At 41.3% G+C, this 18655-nt stretch overlaps 1 protein-coding gene across 1 annotated transcript in view; it reads right to left on the bottom strand.

Annotated features, from left to right (window-relative positions):
- Positions 1–18655, bottom strand: part of Pard3b (par-3 family cell polarity regulator beta) — a 993468-nt gene that overhangs the window by 269997 nt on the left and 704816 nt on the right. The gene's annotated exons all lie outside the window — the stretch shown is intronic.

Consider the following 18655-nt stretch of genomic DNA (forward strand, 5'->3'; position numbering starts at 1 on the left):
TTGGGGCGTGTGTGTGTGTGTGTGTGTGTGTGTGTGTGTGTGTGTGTGTGTGTGTGTGTGTGTGACGTCCTGGTACATATTCTGATAGTGAAGTCCTTGTTCACTGTGTTTTATAAAACAGAAGAGATACTTTTCGAAGAACTACAATAAGCTGGTAACAAACGTGGCACCACCACAGCCCAGAAGTGACGTGACTCAGGCGGGGAGACATGGCACAGTAGAGGAACGGAACCTGAAATGGCATTTGGTGGCGCTGGTGCCACCACTCCATCTGAGGCTGCTTTCTGTACCTGGGTGGGACACAAGAGCTCCGAGATCCACATGCTGTGTAGGAAATAAGAGTCTGTTCTATGCTGAACACACCCTGATTCAAGAGGCCAGTGACATGTTGAGAATCCTGCTCTGAACACCATCAATCCAGAGAGCAGGGGCTTACAGCCCCCACCATGGTAGGCCTCAGAGCAAATGAAAGCCAGTAACTACATCAGACACTGCTGTCCAGACCACACTTCCCACTGTATCCCAATGGTGAGGCGGGTATACGCCTGCAGGGGTGGGGTAGGGTGGGGTGGGGTGGGGTAGGGTGGGGTGGGGTAGGGTGGGGTGGGGTGGGACTTATTTAATAGCATGACTGTTAATGTTTGTATTCAGACAGGAAGCAAGCTGTACAGATTGCAAAGCCTATGAAGTTTCCTCTTTTCATCTACTGAACCTGTAGCCTCTGATACTATTGGTGTTTTGGGAAGGAGGAACTGAAGGACAGAAGGAAGGAAGGGAGGAAGGTGAGGATGAAGAGAGAGAAAGCAGGATGGGAAAGACGTAAGCTATAGGCTGTTCCTTCCCTGAAATGTCTGATCCCCTTGCTTTTAAAAAGATGGTAAAATGAACAGTTCATCTGTAACTTCAAGATAGAATTGTTTCCTTTTTGATCATGGGGAAGTGAATGAGACCCATATTTGAGGGAGGAACGTTGTCAATTATGTTATATCAGCAAGTACGCACATCTGCCAGAGGTGAGAGACACATGAGGAAAAAATTACGTCATCTAGTGTGTTCTCACTTACGCTGCATCCATCACTTTGGTGTGTTCTATGGATTAACATTTCACAGGCTGCAAAAAGGACAGAGCCAATGATAAGCAAATTTTAGCCCACCAGAATACCCCTTTCCCATAGAATGTATACACTCATTAGGGCAACATCAAGGTTTTTTTTTTTTTTTTTTTTTTTTTTTTTTTTTTTTTTAGCCCCCCCCCCTTTGGAGGATCAGATGGAAAGGTCATAGAGGAAGAAAAATTGCAAGACTTCAAAAATCAGAGACAATGTTTTAACTAGGAAGCCGCTCTCTATCTAAGGTCCCTGCATCTAGGCTCTGACAACAAACACACACAAACACTCCTGTGGTTACATTGTTATTTTGGCTTCTAATTAGTGTCAAGGAAATCAATGGCATCTTCATAACATCCTCCTGTGTTTTTCTTTCCTTTGAACAATTCTATCACCTTTGAGTTGCACTTATCTTGTACACAGGTACATGACCTCATACAATTATGTGTGTGTGTGTGTGTGTGTGTGTGTGTGTGTGTGTGTGTGTGTGTGTGTGTGTGATAATGCAAGCAGAGATATTATTCTTAAGAAAATAAAAGTAAAATGAGAAGCTTAGAAAGGCTTTTTATCTAAGCTATCTTCTGGATTCTGAGTTCATAAAAGTTGCATGTAATCATGAGTGAACACACACACACACACACACACACACACACACATGCACGCATACACACGAGTTAAGAATTGAAGAGATGTCAACACTCTGAGAGGTTACAGGTTAGTTCACTGGTACAAGAAGAATGTGCTGAGTTGAAACCGATCTTCACATAGGTAAATACATTTTTCCACTAGAGACCATTCAATCATCCTTCGATCGCTGTTGCTAAGGGGGTAGGGGGAAGAGGTCTGCATTTTCTAGGAGAAAAAGAATTCCTAATAAAGACCATCTGTACCTCTGCCTCCATGCTATCAATTAGGAACACTTAAAAGACATTCTCTCTCACAAATATGTATCTGCAACTTCAGGAAAGGGGTAAAATTTCACCTTTGAATAAACCTTTAATGAACTCCCCACATACCAGAATAACACTGCTGTATAGGCAATAATAGCTCTGGTCACTTTCTGTCAGTGCACGGTGTTCGGTGACAGTGTACAGACAGTGTGCTCCCCTGCATCTACAGATAGATGGGAATATCTGGAGTCCAGAGTGGTGAAACATTTGGGCTGCAGATTAAGGAGTCTGATATGACTGAAGGGCAGGGGGTTTTCTGATGGAACTGACTGTGGCCCTGCCTCTGGTTCCCTGGAAGGGATCTAGAACCGGGAGCCTAGGCTGAAAACCTGTAGTGGGTTATGCAGATCATGCACTGATTTTAAATTCTCTCTTGCATACACTAGAAAACAAAGAAATGAGTAAAAACGAGCTTTAAAACACACTTTATTTACTGTATTTAAATGATTATAATTGCAACATAAAATCAGGAAAATGGTCGTGTGTTACATCCTCTTTCAATGCTAAACTTTCAGGCTCTAGTAGGTAGCTTATACATACTTTATTAGGGTTTTGATTGAGACCTACCAAATCTCAAGGGTTGAGGGGCCACATGTCCTATAGCGATCACTGAGAACTCCCCTTGTGGCCTTTTCTGGTTTCCTGTCACCTACTCAAGTGCCTAGTCTTTCCTCCCCCTTCTCCCCGCTCTTCCTTCCTCCTCAACACTTCCTCCTTTCCCCTCACCCCTTCCTCTTTCCCCTCACCCCTTCCTCCTTTCCCTCACCCCTTCCTCTTTCCCCTCACCCCTTCCTCTTTCCCCTCACCCCTTCCTCCTTTCCCCTCACCCCTTCCTCCTTCCCCTCACCCCTTCCTCTTTCCCCTCACCCTTCCTCCTTCCCCTCACCCCTTCCTCTTCCCCTCACCCCTTCCTCTTCCCCTCACCCCTTCCTCTTTCCCCTCACCCCTTCCTCTTTCCCCTCACCCCTTCCTCCTTCCCCTCACCCCTTCCTCCTTCCCTCACCCCTTCCTCCTTGCCCTCACCCCTTCCTCCTTCCCCTCACCCCTTCCTCCTTGCCCTCACCCCTTCCTCCTTTGCCCTCACCCCTTCCTCCTTGCCCTCACCCCTTCCTCCTTGCCCTCACCCCTTCTTTTCTCTCTTTTCCCTTCTCCTCTTCTTTTTCCTGTTGCAATATGTGCTTCTGCAAAAGTCCTCTGTGAAATAAAAATTGTTGTTTGATTTTGCAAATTTAATCCACATATTTTTTTTTTAGACCATTGTTACTTGTTACTAATAGCCTGGTTACTATTTATTACATGGAGACTTTTAAATAAAAATTAAAAGAGAACACTTGCTTGCCAAACAGCTAAGAAACAAATTGCCCCCATTTTCCGAGCCTCAGTCGCCCCATCTGCAAAATGTGGGCAGCAGCATTCTTCTAGCGCAGGGTCAGAGGAAGAACCACACAAACCAAGACAGGAGTAGAAGAGGCTTTTCAAACATGCCTTGTTACTGCACTTAAAATATTATATTTGCAACATCAAATCAGAAAAATGGGCATGTTTTAAACCCCCTTTCATGCTTCACTTTCAGGCTCCTTCCAGCCTTCTAGCGCCCAGTCCAAAGCCCCAGGATGTTTTTTCTATTTTCTCTGCCTTACAACCCTGGGGAATGAAGCCATAGCCTCTTGCATGCTAGGTGAGTGAGTCACCACTGGCCCGACTCCCAGCTTCTTTGCCCCCCCTTCCTCTCTCCCTCCCTCTTTCCTTTCTTTCTTCCTCCCATCTTTCCCCCTCCCTCTCCTTCTCGCCCATTCTTTCCTTCTATTATTTTAAGATAAAATCTTGCTAAGTTGCCCAGGCTGGCCCTGCACTTCCCCTATAGCCCAGGTAGCCCTCAAATCCTCAGTGGCTCACTCTCAGATTATCTTGGTTAATCTATTGTACTAATATTTTTTGATTGTGTGTTAATAAATAAAGTTGCCTCAAGCTATTAGAGCCATAGCAAGAGTGTGACGTGGTGGCACACGCCTTTAATCCCATAAGATCTCGTGGTCAGGATATAGCCAGCATGGAACATATGCTAGACCTAGGGGCTTACATTCAGACAGTGACGAGCAGTCATGTGTTGGTTACAACCAATGAGAAGCAGAACAACATACATAAAAAAACGACAGGAAGTATCTCTTGCGAGCTGACAGCAGGAGGGGTGAGATTTTAGCTCTGAGCTTGACTTCGCTTTTCTTTTACATTGTTTCTTTTTTTTTTTATAGAAGTTAGTTACATCTACATTACTCTGCTGGAGTCTAAGACCCACTGACACAGATGCAGTGAAAAGATGGAATGGGAGAAACCCGGAGGCTCCGGAGGCACAAACATTATCTTTCTTTTTCCTTCCAACCCCTTTCGTCATTTTTCCTTTTGTTTTTCCTCCCCTCTTCTTTCACCCCCTTTTCATGTTATCTTTCCATCCTCTTTCCTTCTTGCCATGCAAGGGGATTGGGGTGAATGCTCAACTAGTGGGAGTCGCCCTCCTTAACATCTCCTGCTGTGACTTCCAGTTCACTTCAGGAATGATGACAAATGCAGAGTGTGAGTGTAGATTATCATAGCTGCAAAGTTCAAGTGAGGAAGTTATTCTCAGCAAACACACACACACACACACACACACACACACACACACACACACACACACTCTTCTATATAAAAGCTGGGGTGAGGTCAGAATGATGCCCGCGTGCAGTGCTACCTAACTTTTTAATCCTGCAGTGGAGGCAGAGAGAGAGCCCACAGGATTATCTTGACCATAGAATTTCTGAGAGCAGAAAAAAACAGGCAGAATGGGCAGAGCATCGTCCATCATAGCTTGGGTTAGGCTGTTGGGTCAGCTTATGGTTCCCCCAGAGGAGAATTACTGCTGCTCACTGGTGTATGATGTCAGGAGCACTTAAGATCTCATTCGTCAGTTGCAGTGTGTGAAATATATGCGTTCATGCATGTGTGGTTATGTGTGCCCATGGTCTACATGTGCACATGTGGGTCTCTATGTATATTTACTTATATGCATATGGTAAGCATGTGTGCTTATATGTGTCTCCATATGTATTTATACAGGGAATGAGGCATAAGGAGGCTACGTTCTTTGCCAATGCTATTTGTTCCCATTCTAACCCTCCTCCCTTCACACCTCTTTTAGAGGAAGAGAGAGTAACAATCAAATGCCATTCAAGGGAAGTCTCTTCTTTGGTCTAGGCTTGTCCATGTATGGTCCTAGTTTTGTAAAACTATGTTGATTTTGAACAGATAAACCACCGAATTATAGTTTACAAATGAACATCCAAATTCTGCTCCCTCTCATTTCCCTAATTGTGTATGTTAGAGGTTATCTTGAGAGTGCAGCTCAAATACCAACAAATTCAGTTTTCAGGACTGCACCACCTCTGATCCCACTTCCCTGTGGGCCATACAGGTTTATTTTAAAACAAAAATCTTGACTGGTTGCCTGTTATAAGTTGGAACCATAGTCCTTGAAAGGAAAAGTAAAGGATCATAAGACCTCCAAAGAAATGCTTCCTGGGACTCTTCTTGGTACCAGCAAACCATGATCACCCCACATGGACTGCAATTCTTCAGTCTGAGCCCTGCTTGCCTCGGAGCTAATCAGAGCAAGAAGCTGGAATCAAGAAATCCCAGGCTAGCAATATTATACCTTGAGTCCTACTTGAATCACAAATATTTACATTCCAAAAGTTATTTCTCGTACTGGTTTCTTTAAATCTGGAGGAGACACTCCAATGAGAAGCGCACTGAGCTCTGCCGCCAAACATGAGCTCATTGTGTGCCAGTTCCTGGCATCTGTTGGAAAGTCTGCTTGACCCCTCCATTATCTTACTTCCATGGAGTCATAGTCCGTGTGGATGAAGACAGACCAGGGCTGGAATTTACTTCCAAGAGTCCTATGTGGTATGCAACGAAATGATCTAGTGTATCTCTTTCAAAGCCATGCTCAGAGACTACTCTAGTGGAATGATGTAATGTCTCATACATGCCCTATAGGTGTGACCTCTTCCTGAGGGGATACTTAATACTACCCAACATTGCTCTTCCCTGATGGAGAGCAACCTCACTCATTCAACCAAAGATGCCCCGAGTACCTGCTAGGTGAAATGCATACAGAATGTAAAATAACTTTAATTTGTAACCTTTATTTTGGTTTCATGGACAGACCCATGAAAGAGAAATAACTGATGAGGTGAGGCAGCCTGTGACAAATGACTATATTTTAAGTTCTCTGAGGGCAGCACTCTATCCCATTCATCATGATGCCCAGTGCCTGTACACAGTTGGTGCTCAAGCAATATTTATCATGTGGATGAATGACATGCCAGGGAAGGGGCAAGGGAACGGAGAAACACAACGCAGCTTTGTAGGGTTCTGCAGTGAAGACTGAAAGTCTAGAGAAGGTAGGACAGCATTAGTTTGGTTGGTCGTAGAAACACATCAAAGAGGTTCAAGGAAAGATGTCTGGTACCATGGCCTGTTGTTACACTTCACATTCCTAACATGGAATGGATCTCTAGAGCCCATTTGACCAAAGAAAACAAAGCCACAATATATCAACCTTTCAGAACATGTGTGAAACACTCCCTTCAAGAATCTGATGCTATACAACTTTTAGTTACAGGGAAAGGAGCAGCAATTTCGAGATATTAGCTCTGCCGTGGTCTTTCTTATATCAATATGTTGGTTCTTTTATTTTTAATTTATGCATAATAATTGTACTTATTTGTGGAGGTAGTGTGGTATTCCAAGGCATGTATACAGTGCACAATGTCAAGTCAGGCAATTAGCATCTCTATCATTATTTTTTCTATTTTAAAACAGAGGCCTGAAATTGAGATGCAGTATGGTTTAAAAGTGCTTGTGAACTAACAGGATTTACAATGCAAAATTTCCAGTACTAGTTTCAAAATGGCAAACACATTTGATTTTTAATATCTAAGATACTTTAACATCGCTATTTCTGTTGTTCCTATAAGACTCTTTTTTTATGTTGATTCCTCTGCTCTGATAAGTTCGCATCAATGCATTACTCATTCATAAAAACCATTAAGTTGCTTATTATCTACAAGAAAAATCAGTGGTGGATATAGAAGGTTGTTAGGAAAAGAGAATCAAGGCCTAATACAACAGAAAAGTGCAAATTGTAGCAGTTATTGCCATTACATTAGCAGCAGCTAAGGCTTAGAAGACTAAGGCGACAATAAGAGATAATGATATAGAGTCAATCTCATAATGTAATAAAGAGAAAAGCCAGGCAGAAGGGCTGCAAAGGATTAAATGGGTGTTTTTTTTCCTTTGCTTCCTGCAGTATATGATTTGGAAATATTGGAGGTTTTGACAACTTATAATATTCTATGGATCGTCCTATATATTTTTGGATTTTCTAATTTAGCAATATAATTGCTACAATATGCATTTAATCCATTCTTATTATAATTGCTCTTTCTCTAACCCCCTAGGGAATCATAAGTGTGGATGATCCCCATCCAAGTGTTTTCAAGAAAAAGGCCATGCTAGGATTCATTCTTTCTAAATGTACAGCTCCACAGAAAATCAGGGGCCCTGGATAGGCTTTCTGGCTCTGAGTTATGCTTCTTATTAATTTATGCCTTTGTGTAACTTGCACTAATCACATGCAAAATGGAAAGGATTGGAAAATGAATAGGCAACATAGCCAATATTAGCCATCAGTCAGAGTTTGACACCGTATATACTGGATCATTTAATTCTCCACGCCATCTGGTGATGTACGGCTGATCTTTGTCTTCCTCCCTCTCTTCATAAACTAAAAAAACGAATAGGTTAAGAAGCTTTTAGTGTTCAAACTTTCCTGCCTGGCTGGCGAAAGCCAAGTAATGTACAGAGAGGTACAGGAAGGAGGATGAAGCCAGACTGTTGGGGTCCAATTTCTGCTACGCCAACCTTTCTATGTTTTAGTTTCAAAACTAGTAAACAATGTCTACTTCACAGGGTTGTAAATAAGCTTATATCAAGAATTCAGAACAGTATCAGTACCTATATGGCACTGAGCATTATGAAATGAAGGCATTAACTATCATCACTGCGTCTATAAGTTTATAAGGGATGGACAATCTCATATAAGAGTGGGAGCGGACATTTTCTCATTTGCTGTAACAATGGAACACTGTATTTACTTTATAGCAATAGAGTAACAGAGTGGATAGGTACATATTTTGGGCTGGATATTTGAGGTTTTAGAGCAACATGGGCAAGATTAGAGAAGTGCTAAATGTTCCCATCAGCTTCACTGTAGGTTGTCAAGGGAAGAATTAGCAGCGATTTATGGGCCAAATGAAGATCTTCAGAAAAGTGTACACATTCTCCCGATGATGGCAGAGACAGGGGTGGGTTTCTGATGTTGAGAGGTAGATGTCGAAGTTAAAGATCTTAAATTACAGTATTAGTTGGAATCAGAAATAAGGAATGCTTTACTTAAAAAAAATTAAAATGGCACTGAAAGAGAACACCTAGTGCTTTGAGGGTTTTCAGCATTTACTGGAAGCATTTGTCGGCTCTGATTAATATTGATTTTTATTGTGTCTTCCTACATGATAGTTATCTGACTAAGTATTTACTACTGCATAAGAACGAACTAATTATTTCCCCTAATGAAGAGCCCATTTCAAAACCAGGTGGTGGTTACAGTAAATATTCTCAACATCAGGGTATTTAATATTCTTCTGCAAAGATTTGGCCAGAGACTTTAGGGAATTATTAAAATACAAGACTGAATGCAACATGATTTAATTATGCCAGGCCCCAGCCTGCTAAGATTGTTTGTAATTTCTTTTCAATTTGCTTTAGCAAGATAAGATCTTTTGTTCCTTCACAATGGAATGAAAAGTGGCCATGGAAGGATCTCGGTTGGGCAGCGCCATCATTGCCTCTCCCAGGAGTGCTGCCGGTCACTCTCGCTACCTGACTCCCTCAGCTCCTTCCCACACAATGATGCTCTAAAAAGATTAACCCTGTCTCGGAGGTTGGAGCCAATTCTTTCAATGGATACCAAAAGTTCACCCCCAAAATTCAATTGTCAAATTGTGTCTCTAATGGAATATGATTTTTGTTTACTTTAGCTGAGGCGGTTGAGGAAGGTGTGGCTAAGTACACTGGTGGAATGTAAAATGCCATTAAGACGCGGTGTCATGGCTTCTCTCTACATGAAGTGCGCCCATCTTTGCAAACACGCATCTCTCCTGCATACAGTGGTTAATAGTAATTTTCAAATAGGAGCAATAATAAAGGCCAAATCCATTTTGTTACAGCAGTAGGAATGAGCACCAGTTATCCCCCAGAGCTACACAGTGACATGCCAAATCAGTTTCACCACCCACTGGGAACGGCATACTTCACATGCAAATCAACAAATTAGGCGGTTTTCACAGGCCCTGTTCCTCAGATTTAGAGCTTCATAAAAGAGAATGTGATCTCTCACATTAAGTGACACAGGCAATGGAGTCCAAGATGGTATCATGTGTTTGTGTTTTTTTTTCCCCTTCTAATTATAAGTAAATTAAGTAACGGACTATAAAATTCAACAACCCTCTCTGTAGCCAGATGGCTAAGGTGACCACTCAAACTTTTGTCCCAATACAGGATGTGTAAGTATTCAATATCGTGGAATTATATCAGTTGCCTATCTTGCCTACAGGATGTGTAAGTATTCAACATCATAGAATTATATCAGTTGCCTATCTTGCCTACAGGATGTGTAACTATTCAATATCATGGAATTATATCAGTTGCCTATCTTGCCGGCATTAAATCTTAAAACAGAGCTGTCAGCAAGGCTTCCCAAATAAGCATTCCAGAGTGACTAGGGAAACAGTAAGGGTTGAAGCCTGGGAAAGAGTATTTGACTTGTTAGGAATAGAAAAAAAAATCCAATAAACCCTGACTGACTCAGTGCTTACACGGTACATTCCTATCTGCAGTTGCATGACAGAATAAACATGGAACACGGAACGACATCCCCCAAAATATAAACTTGTAAAGACACTATACAACTTTGCAAAAGAAAATTGGCAGAAGAAAATCAGATTACTGTTTGGGAAAATCAAACAGCAGCATTATTGGTGGAAAAAAAAAAAAAAAAAAAAACAACTACTCAGAGTGCCATTGCTTTTATTTGGGGAGAAATGAAGAAAATCTGAACTACTTTAAGTTCAGTGAAGATGGAAGAAGCAGACTTTTTATTCTTAGAAAAAAATAAATCATGGACCTTGGTCAGCTGGCTTCTAGTGGTGAGTAAGAAGGGCACACGCCAGGCTATTGATTATCTGCATCCTTCACAATGGTCAACAAACAGTTGATACTCCAACACCAAATCTGGGTTTGGTACCTGTGAGCATCTGGAAGAGTTGTCTAATGAGGACATGAGCAAGGACTGAAACATTCCATGAGGACTCTAGCTTACAGTTGACTTTTCCAGAAGGCACAGAATGGTCAGGGAAGAAGATGAGTCCAGTAAGAGGTCCAGGGAACAACTGGATGAAGAACCAGAGGCAACAGCCAGAAAGTTGAGAGGAATAATTTGAGAACCCAAGGACAGAGAACCAATGACAGGACATGGTGGCTGGGTATGGGAAATAAGGAAGAATGGTAAAGTGAAAATGAAACAATTTTGTTTTATTAATTTTTTTTATCTTCTTTGGGTTTTCAAGATAGAATTTTTCTATGTAAACCTGGCTGTCCTGGAATTTGCTCTGTAGTCCAGGCTGGCCTTGAACTCACACAGATCTACCTGCCTCTGCCTCCTGGGTGTTAGGTTTAAAGGTGTGTGCAACCACGAGAAAGCTGCTACATTAAATTATAACAGTCCTTAAATTTCTACCTGCCTTTTCAAAGAAAGGAAGTTGCTAGTACTTTCTTAATACTAGTTGTTATCAACTAGGACATTCTTGTGTTTTTAAATACTAAAATAAAAATAAAAACAAGTACTCTAGAAGACTAAGCCTAAATTATTTGTCTATAGCACCAAAATGATACAGGCACTTCTTTGCAGTTGGGGGCGTGTGTCGTAACCAGTCTTGCAATGCTAGGTAAGTGCTCTTTCCTGAGATATATGCCTAACACTTTGTTTGTTGAGACAGGGTCTTTCTATGTAGCTCAAACTATACTAGAGCTTGCTGAGTAGCTCAGGCTGGCTTCGAACTCACAATTGTCCTGCATCCATCTTCCAAGTGTTGGGATTATAGACAAGTCCTAACATACTGAGCATTATGGTCACTTTTTATTTTATGTACTCTCATGCTAAAGATTTTAAAATGTATAGAAATGATACATTTATAGACGAATTTATTGTATGGATCCATGAAGTCCCAAAGAACATATCTCTTTAGTTAGTAACATAAGGTACAACACAGCAATACCTAATGTCCAGATGTGACATCACAGCCTAGCTCTAGTGCAATGAACATGGGGTCCTAGGGAATGAAACCCAAGGAGTTAGTTACTCAAACCAACAGAAAACTCTGTTGGCCTGTATTGTAATAGTTGAGGGTAAAAAAAAAAAAAAAAAAAAAAAAAAAAAAAAAAAAAAAAAAAAAAAAAAAAAAAAAAAAAAAAAAAAAAAAAAAAAAAAAATCTCAGAACTGGAGATATCCAGAAAAGCTCAGGTGAAAAAAACCATTTAAACTTTTGGCTTTTGTTTGGTGAGATTATCATCAATGTAGAAAAGTTACAAACCTGGAAAGGATAAGATTCTTAATAAGTACCTTACTTTGTGACTTCATGGCTGTACCTATAGGCAAATGGGGGAGGAGTCCTGTGATACACAGACACTTTGAGATGAACTGCTGCTGTGGGATGTCTTTCTGTACACTGTGAATATATGTTGCTTTGATTGGTTGATAAATAAAGCCGTTTGGCCTATGGCAAGTCAGGTTACAGCTAGACAGGAAATTGAAGAGAGAGGCAGGAAGAAGAAAGGAGAGAGATGCCAGCGTCACCAAGAGAAGCAAGATGTGAAAGTACTGGTAAGCCACGGCCACGTGGCAACTTATAGATTAATAGAAATGAGCTAGCTAGTAAGAAGCCTAAGCCATTAGGCCATTCAGTTTGTAAGTAATATAAGCCTCTGTGTTTACTTGTCCGAGTGGCTGTGGGACAGGCGGGATGCAGGAAAACTTCTGACTACAAACTGTCTCATTATTCCTTCTTTAGCTGGCCACATTCCTTTCCCCAGAACAGAGGTGATCTCTCTCAGAGCTGAATGGTGGAGGTATTAGTGAAGAAGTAAGACAGCCCAAATATGTTCTTCTACTTATCAGGTAGAGAATGTCACTGTCCCCACACATGCTAGCTTGAAGCAGAGAATTGCTCTAAACTCTTTAGCTACAGATCCTGTTGAGACATACTAAATTCCTTTTTAAAATATGGGTATATATGGGTACATGTGTATATGTGGGTGTATGCAGGTCAGAATCTGTCTTCATGAACATACACACACACACACACACACACACACACACACACACACACATCTCCTTTTAGATAAAGGTTTTAAAGTGCTTCATAAAGTTGCACTACCCTTAATTTGTAGGGTATTTGAGGCTTAGACATTCAAGGACATCTTCAACCTCCCAGAGCACAGCAGATTTCCTAGGCTACAACTAATTAAACCTTGACACAGAGAGAACAGAGGGATTCAGATTGTTGACACTATTTCATGAATTTTGTCTGATTGAGAGTTGTACTATCTTTAGTAAGTAATACAGAAAAATTCAACAACTTGTGGTCATTTGTGCTCACCCTTTTCCCATTTTCTTTAAAAGCTGAAATGAATCTTTGGTCAATTAGAGGTTTATTTAAGTGCTGATCCTCAACAAATTTCTGTCCCTACACCATCAACTAGTCATACCCACCCTACATTACTTCACTTCATCATTTTCTTAAGATGCATAGCATTACCTGACATGCACCCCTCTAATATAAGGTACCCTGTTGTACTCTGCTCTAACATAAGGTACCTGACATGCTCCCTTCTAACATAATGTACCCTGAATACCTTACAGATGTAAACAAAAACTGTTTTCCTAGAGCTCTTTCTTTGATCAGGCAAATTACAAATGTCTTAGATGAACTAATTCTACAGTAAGCAGTTCAGTAATTTATTATCTTTGCACATTTTTGCTTTCAAAGGAACAGGAACAGGGAAGAAAAGGCCTCAGGTAATAAGAGACCCATATGGCTTTCCAGCCCTCTCTTCAGGCTTATCAATAAATCATTTGGAGCAAAAAATGTCTCAGCAAAAGATATTAGATTTCCAAGGAGCCTTCTGCAGCATAATTTTAATAATAATGATAGTAATAAGCAGGACATTTTCCTATTCACCATTGCACTCAAGCACATTACACTAAATTCAATGGTTAATGAGGCCATATCACATGGATGAGATGTTTGCACCTATTTGCAGAGGTCTTGCTTTTGAAGGTTCAGTCATTGTCTGAGAAATACACCCCATTCTTGGAGACATACTCTCATTCATCAGAAGTCGGCATTGACTTCATTTAGCTTTTAGATTAAATGGTGATAATATAGACCTACAGAAATGAAGGGGTAACACATCCTGCTTTCCCCCACATGGAATTATACTTGAAGTCAACACCTCTGGCCTTCTGTAATTTTTAATTTTTGCTAACTTTAGGTAGAATTTAGTCCAGCTCTTTACTTTTCCAATGCATGGGATACAATAACACAGTGATGTTACCTTCAGATATAAGCTTCAGAGTACAGTGAGTGATAAAGGGGCAGCATATTTGCAACTCCCCTGAAATTATGAAGAAATAAGACATGTAGGAACACACACACACACACACACACACACACACACACACACACACACACTGTGCATGGATCTACACATCCACATAGAAAGGGGCCAAGGAGGGAGAGGAGAAGAGAGGCAGATGGAGGAGAGAGGAGAAAGAAGGAAGGAAAGGGAGGGAAAGAGAAAGAATGAAGAGAGGAGAGGAGGGGAGGGGACAGGAGGGGAGGGAGGGAGAGGAGGGGAGGGGAGGGGAGGAACTGGGTGAGGGGAGAGGAAGGAGTGAAAAGGGAAGGGATGGAGAAAAACAATGCCCCAGCACTGGGACTGATCTATGAAACTGTTACTATCTAAAGAATCTGAGTGAAGGCAATGAAGTAGTTCCTTGTGCCATTTTTTTAAATTGAAAATAGATTTTCTTTTATACAGTATATTCTAATTACAGTTTCCCCTCCCCCAACTCCTCCCAGATCCTCCCTACTTTCTCACCCACTGAAACACACACATCCTTTCTCTCTCTCATCAGAAAACAAACTGGCATCTAAAAACAAATCTTTGTGCCGTGTTTGTAACTTTTCCTCCAAGTCTAAAGTTGTCTTTTAATAAAACGTTTAAAGATTTAAACTCTAAAGTTAAAGCGAAGTAAGTAAGAGACTAGATCAAATAAGCCATGGATGTGGTATAGAAGAACGCTCCCAGACATGATTACTATTGGCTTCAATCTTGTAAGGGAACCATCAATACACAAACATCCTGTTGCACAAAGTCACTGGTTTATTGGCAACAAGCGGCAATACACATTACGAAAGCATCATCCCTAAACTACATTACGGCATCAGCTACAGCTGTCATCTATTATTTAAGATCTACTTGCAGAGCAGACTGGTAGGCTAGGAGGCAAGATTTTCAGAGAAAGTAGGAAGAACTGGGGTGAGAGCCAAAACAACAAAGAGGTTTTATCCTAGGATGTAGCACGAATTGTTAGCAGGTCTTATGAATAAAATCAAACCTGAAGCCAGGTATTGGGGTGAATGCTGGAAAATCAGAGAAGCAGAACAAGCCACAGCCACCTCGCCTCACCAGTTCCTCAGGTGATCTCATTTCCTCAAACTGGAAGCCTCTGTGTCCTCATTCAAATGGATCTCAGCTGAACTGCTGCTAAAAGCCTAAAAGTTTAACCAACTCTAGTTCCTGGTTTTCACGCCTTATATACCTTTCTGCTTCCTGCCATCACTTCCTGGGATTAAAGGCATGTGTCACCATGCCTGGTTGTTTCCAGTGTGGCCTTGAACTCACAGAGATCCAGATGGATCTCTGCCTCCCAAGTGATAGAATTAAAGGCGTGTGTGCCACCATTTTCTGGCCTCTAGGTCTGTCTGTCTGTCTATCTATCTATCTATCTATCTATCTATCTATCTATCTATCTATCTATCTCTATCTATTGGCTGTTCTGTTCTCTGACCTCAGATAAGTTTATTAAGGTGCACAATATATTGGGGAACACAATATCACCACACTAGGAAAAATGTATCCTTGAGAGACTGAGAGTACTTGTGTATTTAAGGGATACTTTCCCTTTTAGAGCCTGTCTACAAGATAGAGTGTCATGGTCTGATTGTCTGAAGGAAGCAACATTCCCTTGGTCTGGGTGCACCAGTCAACAGAGACAACTTATTAGGATATTGGCCCAGGCAGACTTTGTTCCATTAACTACCAGCAGAGACACATTTTTAAAGCAACAGCTTAAATGAATGGTTTGTGTGTCTGTAATAATTTTGACTTAAAATGTCAACTGTATTTGAGATGTTATGTGCATTTAATCAATGTCTATATTGTAAAATAAATATACTTCAGAATGACTGCTGTGCCAGCCATAAATCATAATTCGCAAAGACAAGAACATCTTATCTTCACTATTGATAGTCATTAATGACAATGCTGATTAAGATGGAATCTGCCTGCCATATTATTGTTAAATAGTCTATTAGAATTTCCATCACATCCTATAACCTACCACTATCTCTATGTTGATACATCTCTTAGGGAATAATACATGAGTGACAGCTAGATTGAAACTTAACACTTGAAATGCAAAACTAAAGAACAGAGTTTTATTAGCACATTTTAACCCATACTTCCTAAAGTAAGAGAGATCCTACTGCCAAAAGAATATAGTATTTCCAGGGCTGATTTCTTTCTTTTGGCACTAATACTTGAGTTTTCAAAAGTTTTAGGGCAAAAAAAAAAAAATGTCATTTAGATGTCATATCAGCCAATGGAAGCTGATAAGTAGAAACTGATAGTTATAGGACTTCTCTGAAGTGAGCAATTCCATTCACATCCTCTGACCTCTGAGTGTCCACTATGTAAAAGGCAATGAGCAACAGCACTTTTGGTGCTGGACATGCCTCACACTATATCAGATCATCGTGAAGGGGATTAGATGGATCCACAGGCAGGATAAAGATTGGCACAGAGGCTCAAAGAGAAATGTCAGCCAGGCAATCTAGAATCTCACTATTCAGGATTATTCTGTCAGTCACAGACTATGGTAGTAAGGAATGCAAAGGACAGATGAGGATCTGAGCATCAGATAGGACACATCAAATTCAAGGGTCGAGGCCCTGGAACTCTGATACATGGGGTTCTGAGGTGACTGGCTGGAAATAAACAAGCTCTCTCATTTTAGTCCTCTAGTCTAACAAAACATGGTCCAGAGTGTGTCCTCCACAGGAGGGAACGTGCTAAGCAGTATGGCTGGGTGGATCCCCGGTAAAGACAGGAGAGAGGTAACGGTTTAAGATTCAAGGTTGCTCAGATCACCTCCTTAGCATGATTGGCTTCTGCAGTTGTACTTCCCCACACTAGATGTAAAGGGCATTTCAATCACGCCGAGCATGAGTAGGGTGAGACCACTGAGGATCAGTCTCCATGCTGAATTCAGAGGATCAGGACCACGGGAGTTGGAAAGCAGGGTCGTACCCATGAGAAGATACTGAGTAGGCAGAAGAGAAACATGGAAGAGGCAGAGGCACCGAGAGAATGAAAACTTGCCTAAGATAGAGTTTGTTCCTGTATCGTTAGCAATTTAAAAACCAAGTAGAAATTACCAAGAGGATCTAGACTGTATCCAACACAAGTGTACGGTGATCGAGTCCCGCCAAAGGCTTTGCCATGAAGCCTATGGGCACTGGGAAGGTACTGCAGACTGAACCAAGGGCTGCACCTCCCAGGGAAGGTGATCCAATTAGCCTCTAAATGAGGAAGGCCAAGTGTGTCCCCATGCCAGAAATTCTTGGAATAATTTTTTTGTGCTTTTGCACATTTTTTAGTCTAAGAAACATCTCTCCTATAAAGCTTTTTAAAAAATTATTATTACTCTTCAGTTTTGTTCTTGTAGATTGTTTGTGGGCTTTCCTGCCTAGCCCCCATGTCAAACTATAAAGAAATGGATCATGATGGGGAAAACCACAGAAATAGCTGACCCCAGCTAATGGGAGCTCCTGGACTTTGGATGGACAGCTGAGGAGCCTACATGGGAACGAACTAGGCCCTTTGAATGTGGGTGACAGTTGCATGGCTTGATGTGCTTGTGGGTCCGCTGGCAATGGAACCAGGACTTATCCTGGGTACACGAACTGGCTTTGTAGAGCCCATTCCCTTTGGTGCGATGCCTTTCTCAGCCTTGATGCAGAGGGGAGGGGCTAGGTCCGTCCCCAACATGGCATGACAGCCTGTGTTGGACTACCCAAGGGAGGCCTTACCCTCTATGAGGAGGGGGTGGGGTGGGATGGGAGTAGGTGGGGGGGAGATCGGGAGAAGAAGAAGGAGGGGGAACAGGGGTTGGTATATGAAAGGAAAGAAAAAAATTTAAATAAAAAATATAAAAAATAAAGACAATATGTTAAAGAGAAAAAAAGAAATAAAACATAATTAAAAACAAACCAAAATTAAAGAGAAAACAGGATACAGAAGGAAAAACTGTTCTGGCAATAAGTAATTAACTTGCCAAAGGTCTTGTCACATCATGGCATGTTTAACCCTTCCAATAAGTGAGGAAAATGAAGACCAGAAGAGACAAAGTGAGGGAGGAGATGACATTGACGGTCTGGTGTGTATGGTGTGGGTCACGTGCCGGGACACTGGTCAAAACCACCCCTTTCACTTTATAGTCTGTTTCCATCGTAAAAATGTTCCTTCCCACATGCTGAAAATTCCAGGAGGCAAAAGCAAAGCAGGACAAATCTATGGTATTGATTTTTTTACTATCCATTGACTAGAGTTCAAATGTAAAGTGGAAAATTATAGTCGCTGTGGGAGAAGCGACCTATCAGCGGGGGCAACTAACACTAAAGGCTCCAGAATTGGGTTTTTACTGGTCACTGATGATTCTGCCTGCAATCAAAGCCGCTGCCATTATCTGGCCAGTGTTCCCTCCAGCTCTTTCCCTCCTGGGTTCCGAACTCTATGACTTTTGTGAGGATTCTTCTGTTGGCCAGGGAGTGCTGTTAACCCATTCTCTGCAGGGACACTTCTACTTCAGTTGCTAGAGCTGTGTGGATGTTCTGAAAGTGAGGAGAGTCTTGGGAGACTAGATAATGGCCAAGGTTAAAGATGGTTAAAAAAAAATTAACAGAAGAATTCAGTCAAGTTTGCTTTTACACCATCTACTTTTCTAGACTTGTATTTTTGTTTGCAGTTCAGAATTTAAAATTTTAAATTATAAACATAATGTTTAAAATAAGGGTCAGGTTTTATTCTTCTATTTT

This window comes from Peromyscus leucopus, chromosome 13 (assembly GCF_004664715.2).
Source record: "Peromyscus leucopus breed LL Stock chromosome 13, UCI_PerLeu_2.1, whole genome shotgun sequence".
NCBI lineage: Eukaryota > Metazoa > Chordata > Mammalia > Rodentia > Cricetidae > Peromyscus > Peromyscus leucopus.